Below are 16,333 nucleotides of genomic sequence, written 5' to 3' on the forward strand. Positions count from 1 at the left end.
ATATCTTAGCGTCTGTGCCTCTAATGGTCATAGAAAACATCTCAATTTTCATGTACTTTCTCTTTTCCTCCTATAGGCTTCCTCCTCCTCCATCCAATCTTCCAGTCTTTTTCTCCTCATCTTCAGCCAATTCACACCAATTCTCTTTCTTTGCAGCAATCTGCCTGCTCTGGCTTCAACCCAAGTGAGTAATGAGCTGAAAAATCTCCTCTACAAGCCCTGTTTTTCCAGGAATCTTTTCCTGGCTATTCTGCTCCCTAGCATTCTTTACAGTCTTCTCCTTGAAATTTATGCAATACTTTGAATTGCCTTTTGATAGTGAGGATTGAAATCTGAAAATATTTCTGCAGAGCAACAAATCTGTACAAAATGGGCTCAGAAACAGAACATGCCAACCTTGCATTTCCTTCTTCTTTCATTGATAATCCTGTTGAAGATATCTATTACATTATACTATATATGGCTATAGACATTGCAATTTAGACAATTATAACCCTATGACCCCTACAGATTCTATTGAATACCATATCCTGACCTTCCTGAGCTTGCTCCTTTTTTTTCTTTTTGCTGTGAATGTGATTGAATTTTCCTAGCCACAGACTAGTTTAGAGGTTACAATTTCATTTATATTGAGGCATAAACTTACTTCTCTTACTAAACCCACAGTGAGAGGACTAAATTATCAAAAAGATTAGCCAGTTAAGGTTTACTTAATAGTGGAAATACCACTGGATTTTTTTGGGGGCAGAAAAATATTGCATACTTAGAAATTAAATGGAAAATAATTGCCACCCTATTTAACCTCACTTGGCAAGTGATAATAAAATGCCAAAATGAAGCAAACTGGAACATTTGTAGTGTATCTGTATATTAAATAAGAGTCTTATAGTGGTATAAGCTAGAGTCAGGATTTCAATTAATATTTAGTGCTTTTAAAGAAAACCAATGTCCTTTATTAATCTTATGGTAAAAGATATCTTTACAAGCTTCCCAGTTTCTACTTGCATAATAATGTCACTGCAAACCTGGAATCTGATCTAATACAACTAATGCCAATGAGGAACTCCAGCTACTTTTAGTGGGGAGAGGTTCAGCCGCTAAGATTCCCTTTAGCTTTGTCTGCAAGTTGCCTCCAGTATGCTATTCAGTTGTTTCAGTTTATTCTAAACTTCAGCATTTTTTCACACTAGTCTTAGTAATTCTCAGGTAATTCTTAGGCCATACCAGTGAGATAAGGTTGCAAAGAGTAGCTCTCTTATACCATTAAGAAGCATATCAAAACATTCATTTGTAATTTTTGCAGCCATACAAATAGTATGTGCTGGCAAACAAGGAATGACAGCGAATTTTCAGGCATGGTGGCAAACGAAAGGTCAATGTAAAAGGATGCTAAAATAAACGATATAGGAAGAAAAAGCCTATATGGAAGTGAAGCTTTATTTTTGGGAAAAGATGTCAATCTCAAAGAAAGATAAAAGATTGGTTTTGAAAAAAGTTAAGATGTAGCAAATGTTTCTTCAAATATGTCAAAATCTGTGCCATGCAGCATGAAACACCATGTGACCAAGACATTTCGTCTATTGTCCAGCTATTGAAATAGAATCATAGAATCATAGAATAATTATTCTTATTCTTGCCTGTTTACTGCATGGAAAATACGAATTCCGGTTGCAGCAATAAATAACACACAATAAGTTAACTTTGTGAAACAGTGTTTAACAGTCTGCTTTTCACCCTGGAGGTGAATTAACTGGTAAGACGAAGAGAAGAAGAAAATGAAGCGTAAATCAAGGCTAAAATAATTCCAGTTGTGTTCTGGGAGTTTTTTGAATTAAAAAACCCCATCAACCAAGCAACCAAACAACCAAAAACCTATCAATAAATGTGATGGCAGTGTAGGTGAAACAGTATATTCACAATCTACGGCTGGGCTGCTTTTACCTCTCACTGTAAACTCGAAGTGGCTCACTTAATTTCCTAGAAAATTTCTTCTCTTCTGTGAATATTTCCAAGCAGAAACGTACTCATTTTCCACGGAAAATAAAAGGATGTGTAATCAAAACCAGACTTATTTCTGAAAGGAAACTGCCTCATTTTTAGAAACAAAATATGTCTTGCGTTAGGGAAGTGTGATCATTCTCAATTTGTGACTTCCACAAAGCAAGAACTCCAAACCCCCAAACCCTATTTGTGAAACAGAAAGAATAGGACTTTCCATATTGGATCAAACCAGAGGCCTGGGTAGTTCAATATCCTGTTTGTCACTACCCGAGGGAGCAGCTTCAGAAGAAAGCATGGGAACTCCCACAGGGAGCTCATTTGACACAATCTATCCATCCAAGATAATTTCTAAGGGTAATTCTAATTTCTGAAGTTGGAAAATGATGTAAGTTCTTAAATTAAGATCTTTAGTATAAGTTTCAGAAATTTACTATAACTTACAAAACTTCTATTGAAGGTATTTTTGTATACTTCTGCTATCATAAGCTTGTAAGTCACCCTTGCTTAATTTGTTAGTAGTTCAGTGTGTGCAGGCACATATATTAAGATTTGTAAGAGAAAGTTGCAGAAATTGCTCTAATCATCTCAATATCTGCAACCAGTTAAAGCATTTCACTCATTTCTATTGATGGCTCTGAAATATTCAAAGGCGGGGGAGTGAGAAAGGGAAAAAATGAAGAAAAAAAAAAGATAAAAATGTTACCTAGTCAACAGTTAAGCATTTAAAACAACCTCCACGTAGCAGGGGTGCAGCTATGTGATGCACGATTTCGTGGGGCTGGCGAGTGGGGCTGGAGCTGTTGTGTCATAGGGCAGACACGAAGAGACACGCAGTGGGACAGGGAGATGTTACGTCACAATGGCAGGCTGAAGAACATCAGTGACCGGCAGTGAAGCATTAACCGCGATGGCCTACCTGCAAGTGGCCTGATGCTAATGTGAAATGGCATCTGAGAGCAGCTCCATACAACTTTCTCAGCCTCCCGAAGTAATTGGTAACCTCTGAACCCTGCTCACATGAGTAGCTGGGGAGAGCTGCTCCCAGTTAGGCAGAGAGGTCAAGCCAAAGCCTGATTGTCTGGCCCTTCAAACATGTGACCTTCTTCCTCCAAACTTTCTTTCTCACACCTAAAGATCATGCCACTGGCCCCAAGAACTGCACTTTGATCGGTGCTTAGAGTGCTTTGTTTACCTTATGTATTAAGCCCAGTCGAATGTGCTTGAACTGTACAGTATCAATTTTTCCCAGGTCCTTGAAGTTTGGGGCAAAGAGAAACAAGCTTGTCTTAGCAAACTTCTACCTTACTTAGTGCTGATCTTGGACTTTTACAAAACTGACAGTGTCACTAATCTAATCCTGATGTCTGCAATGAGGTTTAACACTTGGAACATCCAAATGAAGTTTAACCTGAGCAATTTACTGAACTTTTACATCCAACATTTTTCTGGGGCATATTCTGCATTTTAATTGAATATGACAGTATGTCCTGATTAGCCCAGTGCTGTGAAAAGTGGAATCAAAGCCTCATTCCAAGCGGCTACCAGGTACTACGACATTCCTGATCACACTGAGCATTTGACCATGAATGCGCTGAAGTTTTATCAGGGCTTTTGATGGTCAAGTATTTGTTCTTTTAAACAGAAAAGTAGAAGAATAGTGTCAATAGTTTTTATGGGCTTTAAATATTTTTATTTGGATAATCATCCAAATATTTTAGTAGCAGCACAAAATGGTTATTTCTTATCTACCAACACTTTCTGTAAACATGCCTCACTGGCTGATCATGCTCCTATTTTCCAGAGAAAGCTTTTGCTACATGCTTTTCTCTGGCAGAAACCCTCTTGCTGCCTAACATCCTCAACTCTGCTAAATTTATTTAACTCATGCTAAATATCTATTTTCCTTTAATAATTAAGATGGCAGTTTGAAGTCAATTATTGTTACTTCCTTCCTACCTATTCATCTGCTCTACTGTCAGTATCTTTTCTTCCATTTTGATTTCTGTTTTGGTGGAAATAATTTTCAAAGCAGGCCACTAATAAACTGGCAATGGTCCTGCTCAGAGTGGTATTAAGAATAACTGTTCTGGCATTCTCTGATGTTGAATTTCACAGAGCAATCACTGGCAAGCCCTAAAATTGCTGCAAGTTTTACCAGTACAAAAGGACATCCCAGTACTCAAAAAATTTGGTACTCACTTAACCTAGTCAAATTCTTTTACAGTTTAGAAAGCCAGCTGCCTTGCAGTGACCGTCAATTTTATTGTACAAATCAATTTGTCTCCACTGACGGAAAATAATTGCAAAGCAAACAAATTATCCATGCTACATTGAACCCTATTCACTCCGGGGACGCTGAGCTTACAGCTTGAGAAGATTTTCCACTGCCTGTCTCAGAAATACAGCTTGCTATTAAAAAACCCCAACAAAACATTAAAAAATCATACTGCTTTTACTCTTACTGCTGCTGGACAACTTCAGTATATTAATTTTGCATTTGTCTAGGCATTAAGATGCCATTATGTGGAGCTTTTCTGAGTATATTTCAAACCCAAGTCTATGATATGGCTCTATATACTAAAATTTTAGTACAAAGAGCAGTGTTGTTGAAAGTGAAGGATTTGGAAGCTGCTGAATGCTTGCAAAGTCACTCAGGATCTTATGTAAAAGCACAGTCCAGCAGCTTTTTATATAGGCCAATATCCACAGAGGGACTGAAACTCCTGAATAGACTGTGGGATTGGAGAGCGCATTTACTCAAATTTCACCCCTCAAAACCATCACCCTCTTTTCATCTGCCACTGGAAACATTTACATTCTGTCAACATGCTTAATGCCCCAGCAATTCTGCTCCTGAAAACCCCTCAAAGTACCTCTGCTCAGGGTGTGGGTCTGGCTGTCCTGCTTGGAAGATGGAGAACATCAGCTTGGACTCTACAAAGTGTGGGTGCAGGTGTCACTTCCCAGCAAACACCTATGGGTAGCTAGAGTTCCCCAGTAAAGGTGGACAGCCCCTGGAGCTGGTCCCAGCTGGACTGCCCTTACTTGAGCGATGCCCTGTTCATTTTTTCTTCCTCTGGCATAACAAATATAAAAGTACTTTGGTGAAAAGTAGAACAAACTTCACTACTCCTCAGGAAGACTGCCAGACATAGGTTTCATCAACTCCTCCATGTCCCTGTGAAGCCTGCCCAAGGACAGGTAGCCTCCAAGTTGATGGCTCCAGCCAGCTCCTGGGATGGTTGAGATGAGGCCAACACCAAATCCCAGAAAAACTTTGAAAAAAGAGGAAAAAGATCTTTAGGGAAAGATCTGCTGAGGAGAGGGAGGCACTTCATCTGTCTGGGAAAATCATACAGATGCTGGAAGAAATACCTTGTGCCTTCAGCACTCCCTAAGGAGCTGGAAAAGTCCATGATAAAAGTTTTGTTGCTGCTGGGAATCAAGATCACAGTATCGACAGATCAGCTCACAGTCATAACAAGATGTCCCACTTCAGACCATATAGTCTTTAAAGCTTCTTGCCTTAAATTCAATGAGTAGGGAGCTCAGTGCCAGGCCTTGCAGAGCTATCCAATATCCAGTGGAAAAAAAAAATTATATCCAAGTGGAAAAAAAATTATATCCAGTAGAAAAAAAAAAATTTTATGCATATATACATGTATTTTTCTTTTTTACTTCCATCTGCTTAGATTTCAGGTGATGAATGTGAGCCTTCCACTCATTCAAAATACTTCCTCATTTTATGCTTCCAGCTCTGTGGGGCTATTTATAACCAGCATTCAGTGGCACGGCAGACAAAACCCTTGGTACTTGAATTGTTTTGTGATACCTGTAAATTTCAAAAGAACAATAGTATCACCGTATCTATTTTTAAATAAAACTGATCATATATAAGCAGGGCTACTGCTGGTCTTTCCAGTCTGTCCCAAAGCTCACCTGGGTGGTAACTTCTTGTCCCTGTAAACCAGTCTTTGAGACTGCATTTCATTCCAGACTTCACTATTTCATTTCACTGCCTCAGCATGTCAAATAGAGATGCCACCTGGTAAGAGATGAAGCAGTAAGCTACTCTTTTCCCCAAAGATGACATTGAATGCAGTGTTTGATGAAATACAACCCACATACCTTCTCTTTTTTAAAGGTGGGGTTTCTAACAAATGAGTCCTATGGTGTTATTCTAAGTGAATATTAAAGCCTACCGGATTGTCCATTTTTCTTTATCATTTAGTGGAAAATTTTAGCAAAATACGTCAAATTATAGTACTGATACAAATTTGCCAGGGATAGGTTGGAAGAGTTCTCAAATTTTCCAAATTGTGGAAATAGGCAGTCATTATTAGAAAAAAGTTGTAAATTTACCTTCGCTGAGGAAGCAGCTACAGTAAAAACCTTACTTCTTTTTAGACACCGTAAAACTTACATGAAAGAAAAGCCTTAAGAAAGTTCTAAATGCGTAAAATGAAGCATGGACTAGGGTAGAGCTTTCTCCTTCTTAGGTGTCAAAGCCAACAAACCTTTGGACAAACAGCAGCGAAAAGCCAGACTTCCTCAGTTCCAATGTTCATCAACCAGCTCAAGCTACTTACCAGACATGAAAGAAAAAGAGAGGCCAAGAAGTCAGCAGAGGGAGTTACAAAATACTTGGTAGCATACAGCCTAAATTCTTTAATGACATTTTTAGTAAATGTCCTTGCTGCCAAATGTGGTTTGCTTCACCATCAGATCTGTCTCCATTAATAATGTGTAACTTCATTTCCAAATTATTCCCATAAAGCACTTTCTGAATAGCAGACATCAGCTTTGCTCATTGCTACAGAAGCCAGTAGAACTTGGGCTTTGTGAATGTATGGAGTTCTTTCTCTGAACATTTGCAATTTAAAACGTTGCTAAGAACTACAAGAATTCCCGACAGAAATCCATCCCGAGAGAGGCTAAATCACTGGAGACACATTTCTACAATCCTGACCTGGGGAGAATGTTGCCTAATTTAGTCTATGACTGTAAAATATTTGAAAGAGGGACAAATTTCTCTTTGACCTCCTCTTCCCCCACTAAGCTCACATTCTTCACCTCCACTTCATAACTTTTCATGGAACAGAAGAACAACATGTATTTTCTCCATATGTTTCTGCTCAAACTCTACTTGCATTTGCAGAGGTTAATTTTCCAAATAAGAAGGGGCAAAAGTATAAGCTTCTCATTTGTATAAGAAATAAGAAGGGAGAAGAGAATAAGTATTCATATGCCTGCAGGAGTAGAAGGTCTGAAAAAAATGGAAAGATTTCCAAGAATACACTTTTCATGAGATTTCCAGGAGACACTTCAACTGCTCCCCAAATAAAGTGAAATATTTTTGCCTATCTTAATCATGTGTCATTTGATACTACTTTATGATGAAATTTTGTGAAGTTTTGGAAATTAATATCTGGGAGATAAAAATAATTCGTGATTTAAAAATAGACAAAAGGATTTGTTTCATCCCCTCATTAACGTTCCAGGAATGGTCTGTAAACCATCTTTATTATCAATGTAAACTAATGCTAAATATTACATATGTTAAATTATGGATTAAATATAGAATAAAACTTGGCTCCTACTGGGCATTTTAGAAGAATTTCTATTTAAAAATAAGATATTTTTCTCTCTCTGTTTTTGCATCTCGTTTATCTGCTAAACACTAAAAACATTAATTATGTGGTTATCATAACATCATTATGTAAAAGGAATCAAGACGAGCACTAAACTCAATCATGTATAAAGTAAACAAACCGCAACCAGGCAGATGGCACATTTGGGACCTGACTCTGCCCTGTGAAGTCATCTACTGTTTTAGAACTGAAAGAGCAATGTCTGCATGGTCTTTGCCACTGGTTTAGCAAAATCATTTTAAAACCTTCTTTTTGCTCAAACTGGTGCAACCCTGCTTGCACTGGCCATGCTTCACAGACTCTGTACACAAATTTATGAAGTACGGCTTTCAGATATACACTGATTTAACATCCAGATAACTCCTTTACCTTTAATGTGTTTCCTCCCAGTTCCCACCTGCAACTCTAACGGATAAGGAAGGCTATTGCACTCATTCACTATTTCATTAATTGCATTTTAAGTCCACAGTATAACCACATACTGCTACTGGGAGGACGAAAGGAAACACTGTATTAAGATAATATTGATTCATTTAACAAGCATAAAATGAAGAAAAGGTCAAATCAGGGCAAAGCTGGTGCAAGCAAATACATCCCTCACAGTTAACTGTTGTGATTCAGCTACCAACAACTGCAAGAAGGGCATGGGAAGAGACTCTCCAGTGTTCACTAACGTGTGCCATTAGTCTGTTCTTCAGAGTCATCAGACTCCCTCGAGTTGGGTTTTGCCCCCTAGGCAGCCATCATAATTAATTGCGCACGTAATTTATCATAGACTAATTAAGTGGCTTCTACTGCATTTATCACTGCTTATAAAGTGAAGGAGCTTATTTTTTGTATCACTGGCAAGGCTGTTTCAAGCACATAGATTCATCACTTCTAGCTAGGTATTATATTCCCAGCAACTGAGCACCCTTGCATCCAGGAGGGAAAAATAGTGCACCCCAGTGGTCTGGGGCAGATGTGTTTGCATTTGCAAGATTATTACAGTGGTTTCTACAGGAAAATGTTCTTTGAACCAGACTCCATATGTACAGCTATGTCACTTTTAAAGACAAGGCAGATCAATGGTACCTGAATAGTCATAGTGGGATACAGTTGCTTCTGAAAGATGTTTTTTTCATTAAAAAGCCTTTCAGTTGAAGCTCTGCTGTCTTATTCCTACTGACATTGCTAGTTAAGCCAAGATCATTCACATCTGGCTGCCTTTGCTGGTGCAACACATCCTACAACATTGAGCCAGTATAGACATCCCAATCTTGCCACCATTGTCTAAAGAAATAAGACCTGATCCAACTCCTTGGCCCACCGCTTGGCCCAAGGTCAATGTTGATGTAGTCAGTCAGACACTTGAAAAGCTCAAGGGAAGTGTGTACAATATTTTTTATTATTCCAGAGTTTAGCTGTATCTACAGGGGAATGAACTACATAAGGTGGTGAAGGATAGAAGAATTTGAACGTAAATTGTAAGAGGAAAAAATAAAATGTTCAGCATTGTTTCTGTAATTGGCAAAAGAAAGCCATCTATTCTCCAGTGAGATAAGGCAGCTGAGCTACTTTATTTGATTATTAGGGCATATTAGAAAATACTTCCAAGTCCTCATGACTATTCTTGTATGCCCTAAAGGGTTGTGTGGTCTCTTCTAGTCTGCAAACTGCAAAGTTGACTTGACTTTACATACAGAAAATCAAGAATGCAAAAGCATTTCTCAACAAGGAGGCATTTCCCACTTGGTCCTCAGCCTCTCATTGTATTTCCCAACCTCTTAACCACAACATTTATTTTTATTAACCAAACTGCCAGGATCAGGTCTGCACCACCCTTTGGCATTTTTAACATGGACTAAATAGAAGGAAACTGTCTTGTGTTATGTCAGCTTCAAATCTCAGCATTTACCTCCCTGTTCTAATAGATTTTCTGTAATTTTTAAGGGTGGAGGATGCATTTGATGATGTAGAAATACTGCATAGTGCTGTGTTGAGTGGTGATAAGTTACCCAAGTTATCTTTAAGGCAAGTACATGTGGGCACTGGAAATTGTCTGACCACAACTGCATTGAGCCCTTTAAAGTCTTTTCCCCCTTCTCTTTTTGACACTCTACAAGTTTCTCCCATTTGCAGCAGAACAGGAGCTGAATAGATACTAGCAGCAGCAGGAGGAAAGCAGAAGAGTCCATGACCTTTACTCCACCCCAAGTTGTGTCCTTGAAGAAATATAAGACAAAGTTATCATACAGGCTAGTGTAGCCTGAAAAAATTTCTCACAGTCTAGGGGGCCTACATATAGTATCTACTCCATGTCCGCCCTTTGCCAAAATCCAATAGCCCAATCTTGCTATCCAAGAAAGCATTCAAACTTACATTTAATGAGGGGCAAGTGTCCAGTTCCCATCACAGGGATTTCTGTGTCACGGTTTCTGAAAGTTGTTCCTAGTCTCAGCAGCGGGGCTTAGCTTTATTTAGGTAGTAGACTACAACATAACCTTAAGAAAACTAAGAGCATCAAAATGTCTGCAATCTATGGAAATCACTGCCTCAGAGTAGACTCAAAGCAAAGTACTTGACAAGAATTTAATATAAAAGTTGACATTAAATAGCTCATGAAGACATCCACAACTATACAATATGTTAAGTGGTTATTTTAAAGGAGATACTATCTTTTCTATATCAGAACTGTATGCCCTTATACAAGCTCACTAGTTATTTCCACCATTTTGCTCTTCTTCCCGTAGAGGAGAATATCTGAAAAATCTTTGAGCAGACAGGTCTTTCAAAGGAACAATTGTAGTGTATCATGTTGCTGTTGTTTCCTATCAATGAAGTAGGCAGAGGCTGAATGAGAGGAGGGTGCAGGGAGGAAAAAGTGTGGACCTGGCTGGAAGTGAGCATATATACTTCATGAGTGGGGTTACTAGACAGCAACCTATCCTCCCTTAAAGATATTGAAGCAGTAGCAAGATACACTTGAAATTGGAATTCTGTTCTGGTTTGTGTGGAAAGTTCCATAGATGTTAGTGATTATACCCACAAACTTGAAGGCTAAGATCTTCAAAAAAGCTGACATTTTAGGCCAGATAATTGTCCCTGTTTCTAACAATTTTATTTATCTATCTGATAAATAAAATGAAACGGCCTTCTGGTCAGAAATGAATTTTCACATGTCCTTGACACAAATAGGATAAATGTTTTCTTAGTGATTTCAACTGACTGTTGATTAATTTGCTAGAGACAGCATTCAGTTTTTTAAGTAAGTAAGTTTCTCTTTTCTCCTTTCCTTTCTTAACATTAGTGAAAAAAACAGAATTTTTGTCACAACAAACTTCTGATTTCCAAGTTACCTACCAGAGGGCAGAAACATTGTCTTGAGTATTGCAATAGCCACACAAGAATGTCATTTATGCTGCCATGTCTCTCTGTTTTGTTTGCTTCCTGGTGGCCCTAAACACTAAGCCTTACTGCTTCTTTAACCTGCTCAGAACTCACTTTTAATTCATTAGTAATTCTGTTACTGAAGGCTTGCACCTTGTGAACTGCCTAAGTTTGGTGTTTTACATTAATAAGAGCAGCAGAACTAGTAAAATCACTCTCACAGTGCTCATTTTTGGCAGAAAACTCACATATTCATATTATGGCCACATCAATGTTTCATTCAATTTAGGTGATAAATAATTAATAAGCTAAAATACCTCATGATTTGTGACCCACCTGCTTTTAAAGCCCTTGTTATTTGAATTGAAACAAGGCATATTTATCAAGTCTTCAAAAGTCAAAACCAATTTAAATAAAGAAAATATTATCTTTTTATTCTTATTGGCTCAAATATATTTTTGATAGCAGTACAAAATAATGAGTAATAGATTATGTGATTTATAATCCATTATTTTTTATAAATGCATTGTACAAAAGTACACCTCCATGTGTGTGTGCATGCATGTGTACTGACACCCACAGGGAACACCACATAGGGGTGACCACTGGTCTGATCCAGACCAGTGTTTCCTGTGTTCCTCTCTATTGATCTGGCTGTGTCAGCAGTAGGTTTGACTTCCAGTTAGTCCAGCAAGAGTTTTCCTGTGGATGAAGTCATATCATTGCAGAAGCGTATTTTTTCTTCTTCCTCCAGGGAAATGGCTCTACTAGCCCCTGGGCTAGTTCCTTCATTCCCCTTGGGTGGCAGCTGTGCCAGCAAAGTCCTCACCACCCTCCTGCCCTGTTGACACCACCCTGCCACCCAAAAGGTCACTGTCACTGGTCTACTGACCTACTGATTACCTGCCCTGGATACTTATGGTTAAAATGAGCCAGCCAGGATAACAAGTCTGTGCCAACTTGGTACTTGTAAGAAAGGCTCATTAGAGAGGATGATAAAAACAGCCTTATCCATGTCTGATAATCCTTATCATTAGATGGATTTACTTCACAGTAACTCCTTGCAGTCCAGTTTCATAATTTCTCCTTTAAGTCTGTAGTATATTTAGGAGTAGATAGTGGGTATCACTTTCACTGGACTGCACAGAAGGTAAAGTATTCTCCAAAGTTGAGTAGCAGTCCTACCACTCTGTTCTTCAATTCACAAGCTATTGTTTTTAGAAGCCACTTTCTCCCTGGATTATACTAATGTATAAAAATGTGTTGCCTATATTCCTTTCTTTGCACATGTATGTTATTTATCTTTATAAGTGTATATTATCTATCTCACAGATATTTACTCTTTCCACAGCGTAACAGCAGTTTGATTTTTTAGTAGATTTATGGACTACTTTATAACTACATTTGTGACTGACATCAAGGTCGACTGAGACATCCAAGGTATGACTTAATGTTCTTTTGAATACTGGGTTATATGGTTTAAATATATATTTAACTGAAATATTATTACAGACATAAAAGAATACTTGATGTCAATGTAAAAGCTATGCTGTCTTTTTTTTGGTTTAGTTAGCAGTACATTGCTTTCTACAATATATTGCTTCATACTTGTCTGTGATTTTTATCTCTGAAACTTTATGTTGTCTTTATTTCTGTTAAAGATGAATAAAGCAGTGAATTCTGAAGTAATTTTTTATTAATCTAACTTACATGGGTTTCACCAGTCTACTCATCGTTAATCATATATTATTGCTATCATCTTCTTTAGCTGTTACATGTGTAGCTTTAATAGAAATTCTCATTTTAAAATGGATCACTGCTGTTGCACCTGAGCTAATGCCATTGTGCAGCTAAGGACATTAGGCTACAGTAAGCCGTTGTGATGGTGTGCTCCCCACCTCCAAACCTGAGCTTTATTTTCTGTAACCCTGCTCAAGCGATAACCACCAATGACGGTTCTAATGGGTGCGTCTGGTTGTGATGGCTGCATCCAGCTCAAAGTGGATTTAGGGGAGATAGGTAATGACACAAAAGCCAAGGGCTAATTTAAGCAATGCACCCACCTAACTATAGTGCTGGATAAGGTCTGACTTAAGCCAAGTTTGGAATAAACTAAGTTTTATAGTTGGTATGCAAGTATAAGTCAATTATCTTACTCCATAAATAGGGGAGAGCCCAGGGACCATTGAGCTCTCCTGCATGGCAGTGGGCTGCATGCCAGGATCTACCCTTGAGCAGAGACACCTCTCAAGGTTAATCCTCGAGGCTGAGAGATTCCTTGCACAACAGATTCTTGGTAACTGATTAATAGCTTGCTAAACTTTGAAATCTTAGCTAAATGATATAAAGGATTTATTGTGCATATATAATCATTTAGACATAAAATGCTGACCAAGTCTGGGACTGTTTGGATCCAGTCAAACCTAGACTCCCCTCTGAAAAGGAGTTTAGAATGCAAGAGAGTCCTTTCTGAATATCATGGTTCAACCAGACAGGCTCCCTGAGAGTTTTGTCTGCCCCTGTCTTCTAAGCAGTAAAATAATCAAGTGTCCCTTGCCATTGAGTCTTGTTAAATCACTATTGCATTTTCTATCTAACTTTGTTGAATTGCTGTTTTATATCAGTGGACATATTGCTACTTCTCTCGTATGAGTGAAGTGTGTTATTCCATCCGCAACAGCCGTGGATGTACCTGAATGAAGAATAAACACAGAGATGTTTTAGCTAGCCTACTAGTCATTGATAGTCAAGCAAAATTTAATGGAAATGCTAGAACTGCTATTGGTTTCTATGTGATTGAAGACGCCAAGAAGCTGTAAGACCCAATCCTTACTCTCTCATCACCTCCATGCATGGTCTTACACAATCCATTAGCTTTTTCAGCAGCCAGTTTACTAGAAGGACTGCCAGCAATTCAGGCCTGCTTATGCAGATTCACAAGCAAACTTTGTCTTCATCATTACAGCATATTTTTATTTAAGGCCCTCATGCTTAGGGAAGTTTAAAATCCATGAAGCTCACAATATACAGGTCATGACACTCAGTGCAAAATTCATTGGGACATGCAGACACTATATGGTGGGTTGACCCTGGCTGGCTGTCAAATGCCCACCATACAGCTCTCTCACTCCTCCTCCTCATCAAGGCAGAGAGAGAAAAAGATTAAAAGTTTGTGGGTTGAGATAAGGACACCAAGCACTGTCATAGGAAAAACCATGCTAAAAACACCTTCCCAACACCCTCCTTCCCAGGCTCAGCTTCACTCCTGACTTTTCTACCTCCTTCCCCCCTGAGCAGTGCAGGGCGATGTGGAATGGGGGTTATGGGCAGTCCATAACACTTCATCTCTGGTGGTCCTTCTCCTCATGCTGTTCCCTTGTTCCAGCATGGGGTCCCTCCCATGGGATACCTCCCATGGGATACCTCCCATGGGTCCTTCAGGAACCCCCTTCGTCACTCATTTAAGCTGACCTGGAGCCAGAAACAACATGGTCACCAAAAAGTGCCTACAGAGAAGCCCTTCTTCTGGTGTCCCCTTATGTGTGTGATGGGTAGCAGGAAGCAGCACACCTCCTCTCAGAGATCTGGCTGCCCCATCAAAGAAGCCAACATGAAGCCCTTTGGCAGCACAACTTGAGACTACACTATGTCAGAAACGACAAATGTCAAATGGGATCTCTCCTCTGACATGCTGTGAAGACAAAGACAGCAAGGGAAGTATACTACAACCTTCCCATCTGCTCCTTTTACATTGTGGTTGCTTCAAAAGACAGATCTTGCGCAGCAAAGGAAGACAGCATGAGAGTACCTCTGACAGGAGCTTTGTAAAAAGGTGTATCAGCTTCGGCTCCCATTTCCATCCAAGCCACATGGACATCTAGATTCCCTGTTGTCCCTCATCTCCTGAAGGCTGAATCTTCAGTACTTCGCTGCTGCAGGGAGGATGCCTAGCCATCACAGAAATTTCCCAGTCTGTCTGCAGGCATCACCACAGAGACATAGAGTTTCGTCTCACTTTGATGGCTGCTTTTGTAATGGCTAAAGACGTCTCTGGCTTGTTTTTCACTTGCAGTGCAATACTAGAGTGATGGACACAAAGAAATGGCACTGGCTTGGCAAACTCTGCTCGACAGCTGGTCACAGGACGTCAAAACAGACTGCAATATTGTTTTGGAGTCTTTCCTTTTAAATGTTAAACTGAGGCATGAAAAAGACAACTACTGTGTAAACACAATGCAGAATGATAGCAGGAGGAGCTCCTACTAGCCACAGATTTTGGCACTTTAAAGTTTTGTTTTCAGGCAGTTAGCTTAAGAAGCCTTTCTTTTCTATCTTTAGGAAAATAAAGATGCTCCTTCCTATAGGTGGGTGGCCCAAGACTGGGGCATTATTTTGTTACAGGAGCCGAAGATGTCAACAGCTGCAAACTTTTCTGCCTTGGTTTATTATAGCTATTTTTGAACTAAAAAGTTTTTATGAACAAACAGACCCAAATCTTCTTTGGTATAATTCAATCACACAGCTTGTGACTGATCTCCTGATATTTTTTATACATGTTCTTGACTTTTTTCCACCATATGAATGAAAGAGAAATTACATGTATGGCATAAGCATAAGCAGACCTTACTCTTTGCTTTTTATGATTGTAATGTTGTAAGTTAGATTTGCGTGCTTTGACTTCTTGGTAAGATTCATTGCTGGCAGAGCGATGAGGTCTGGACAGTTGACAGGTCAGAACATTTATTAATGTGATTGCTTTGCAAAGAAAAAAGTTGGCTTCATGGAAGAGATGCTCCCCTCTGAAACGAATGTGGAGACTAGGAAATCAATTATTAAGGAGGATGTTACAAAAACATACGTCAATACTGTTCAATATGTGGTTAGAAGGTAATTGAAAAAAATTATGTAGACTCTGACTTAAAAGGAGAGGGAGTCTCATGAACACGCACTATAATTCCTGACAGCACCGTCTGGCTGCTGAACCTGTCACACTCCAAAGCAACGCTGGAAGAAGGCCAAGCCCAGTCTGTAAAGCATGGTTTAAGCATGATGGAGACTGCCAGGGAACTTTGGCGGCTGGTTTTCACTTCTTTCCTATGTTGCTTCTACTTCAGCTGTAGGATGGCATGTTTCACTGAAGCATTTCAACCCTTCTTCCTATTTAGAAAGTATTTAATATGCTCCTAACTTTATGTTCCATTAAACTGCACATGACCACCTTCCAGAGTGGTGCATGAGAGAGCTGATCACTGTGTTCATTTTCATGTATTTATTACAGAGCTGCCTACAGCTGCTTAAATTTCACCACCAAT

The sequence above is a fragment of the Strigops habroptila genome, chromosome 7, assembly GCF_004027225.2.
Source record: "Strigops habroptila isolate Jane chromosome 7, bStrHab1.2.pri, whole genome shotgun sequence".
Classification (NCBI taxonomy): domain Eukaryota; kingdom Metazoa; phylum Chordata; class Aves; order Psittaciformes; family Psittacidae; genus Strigops; species Strigops habroptila.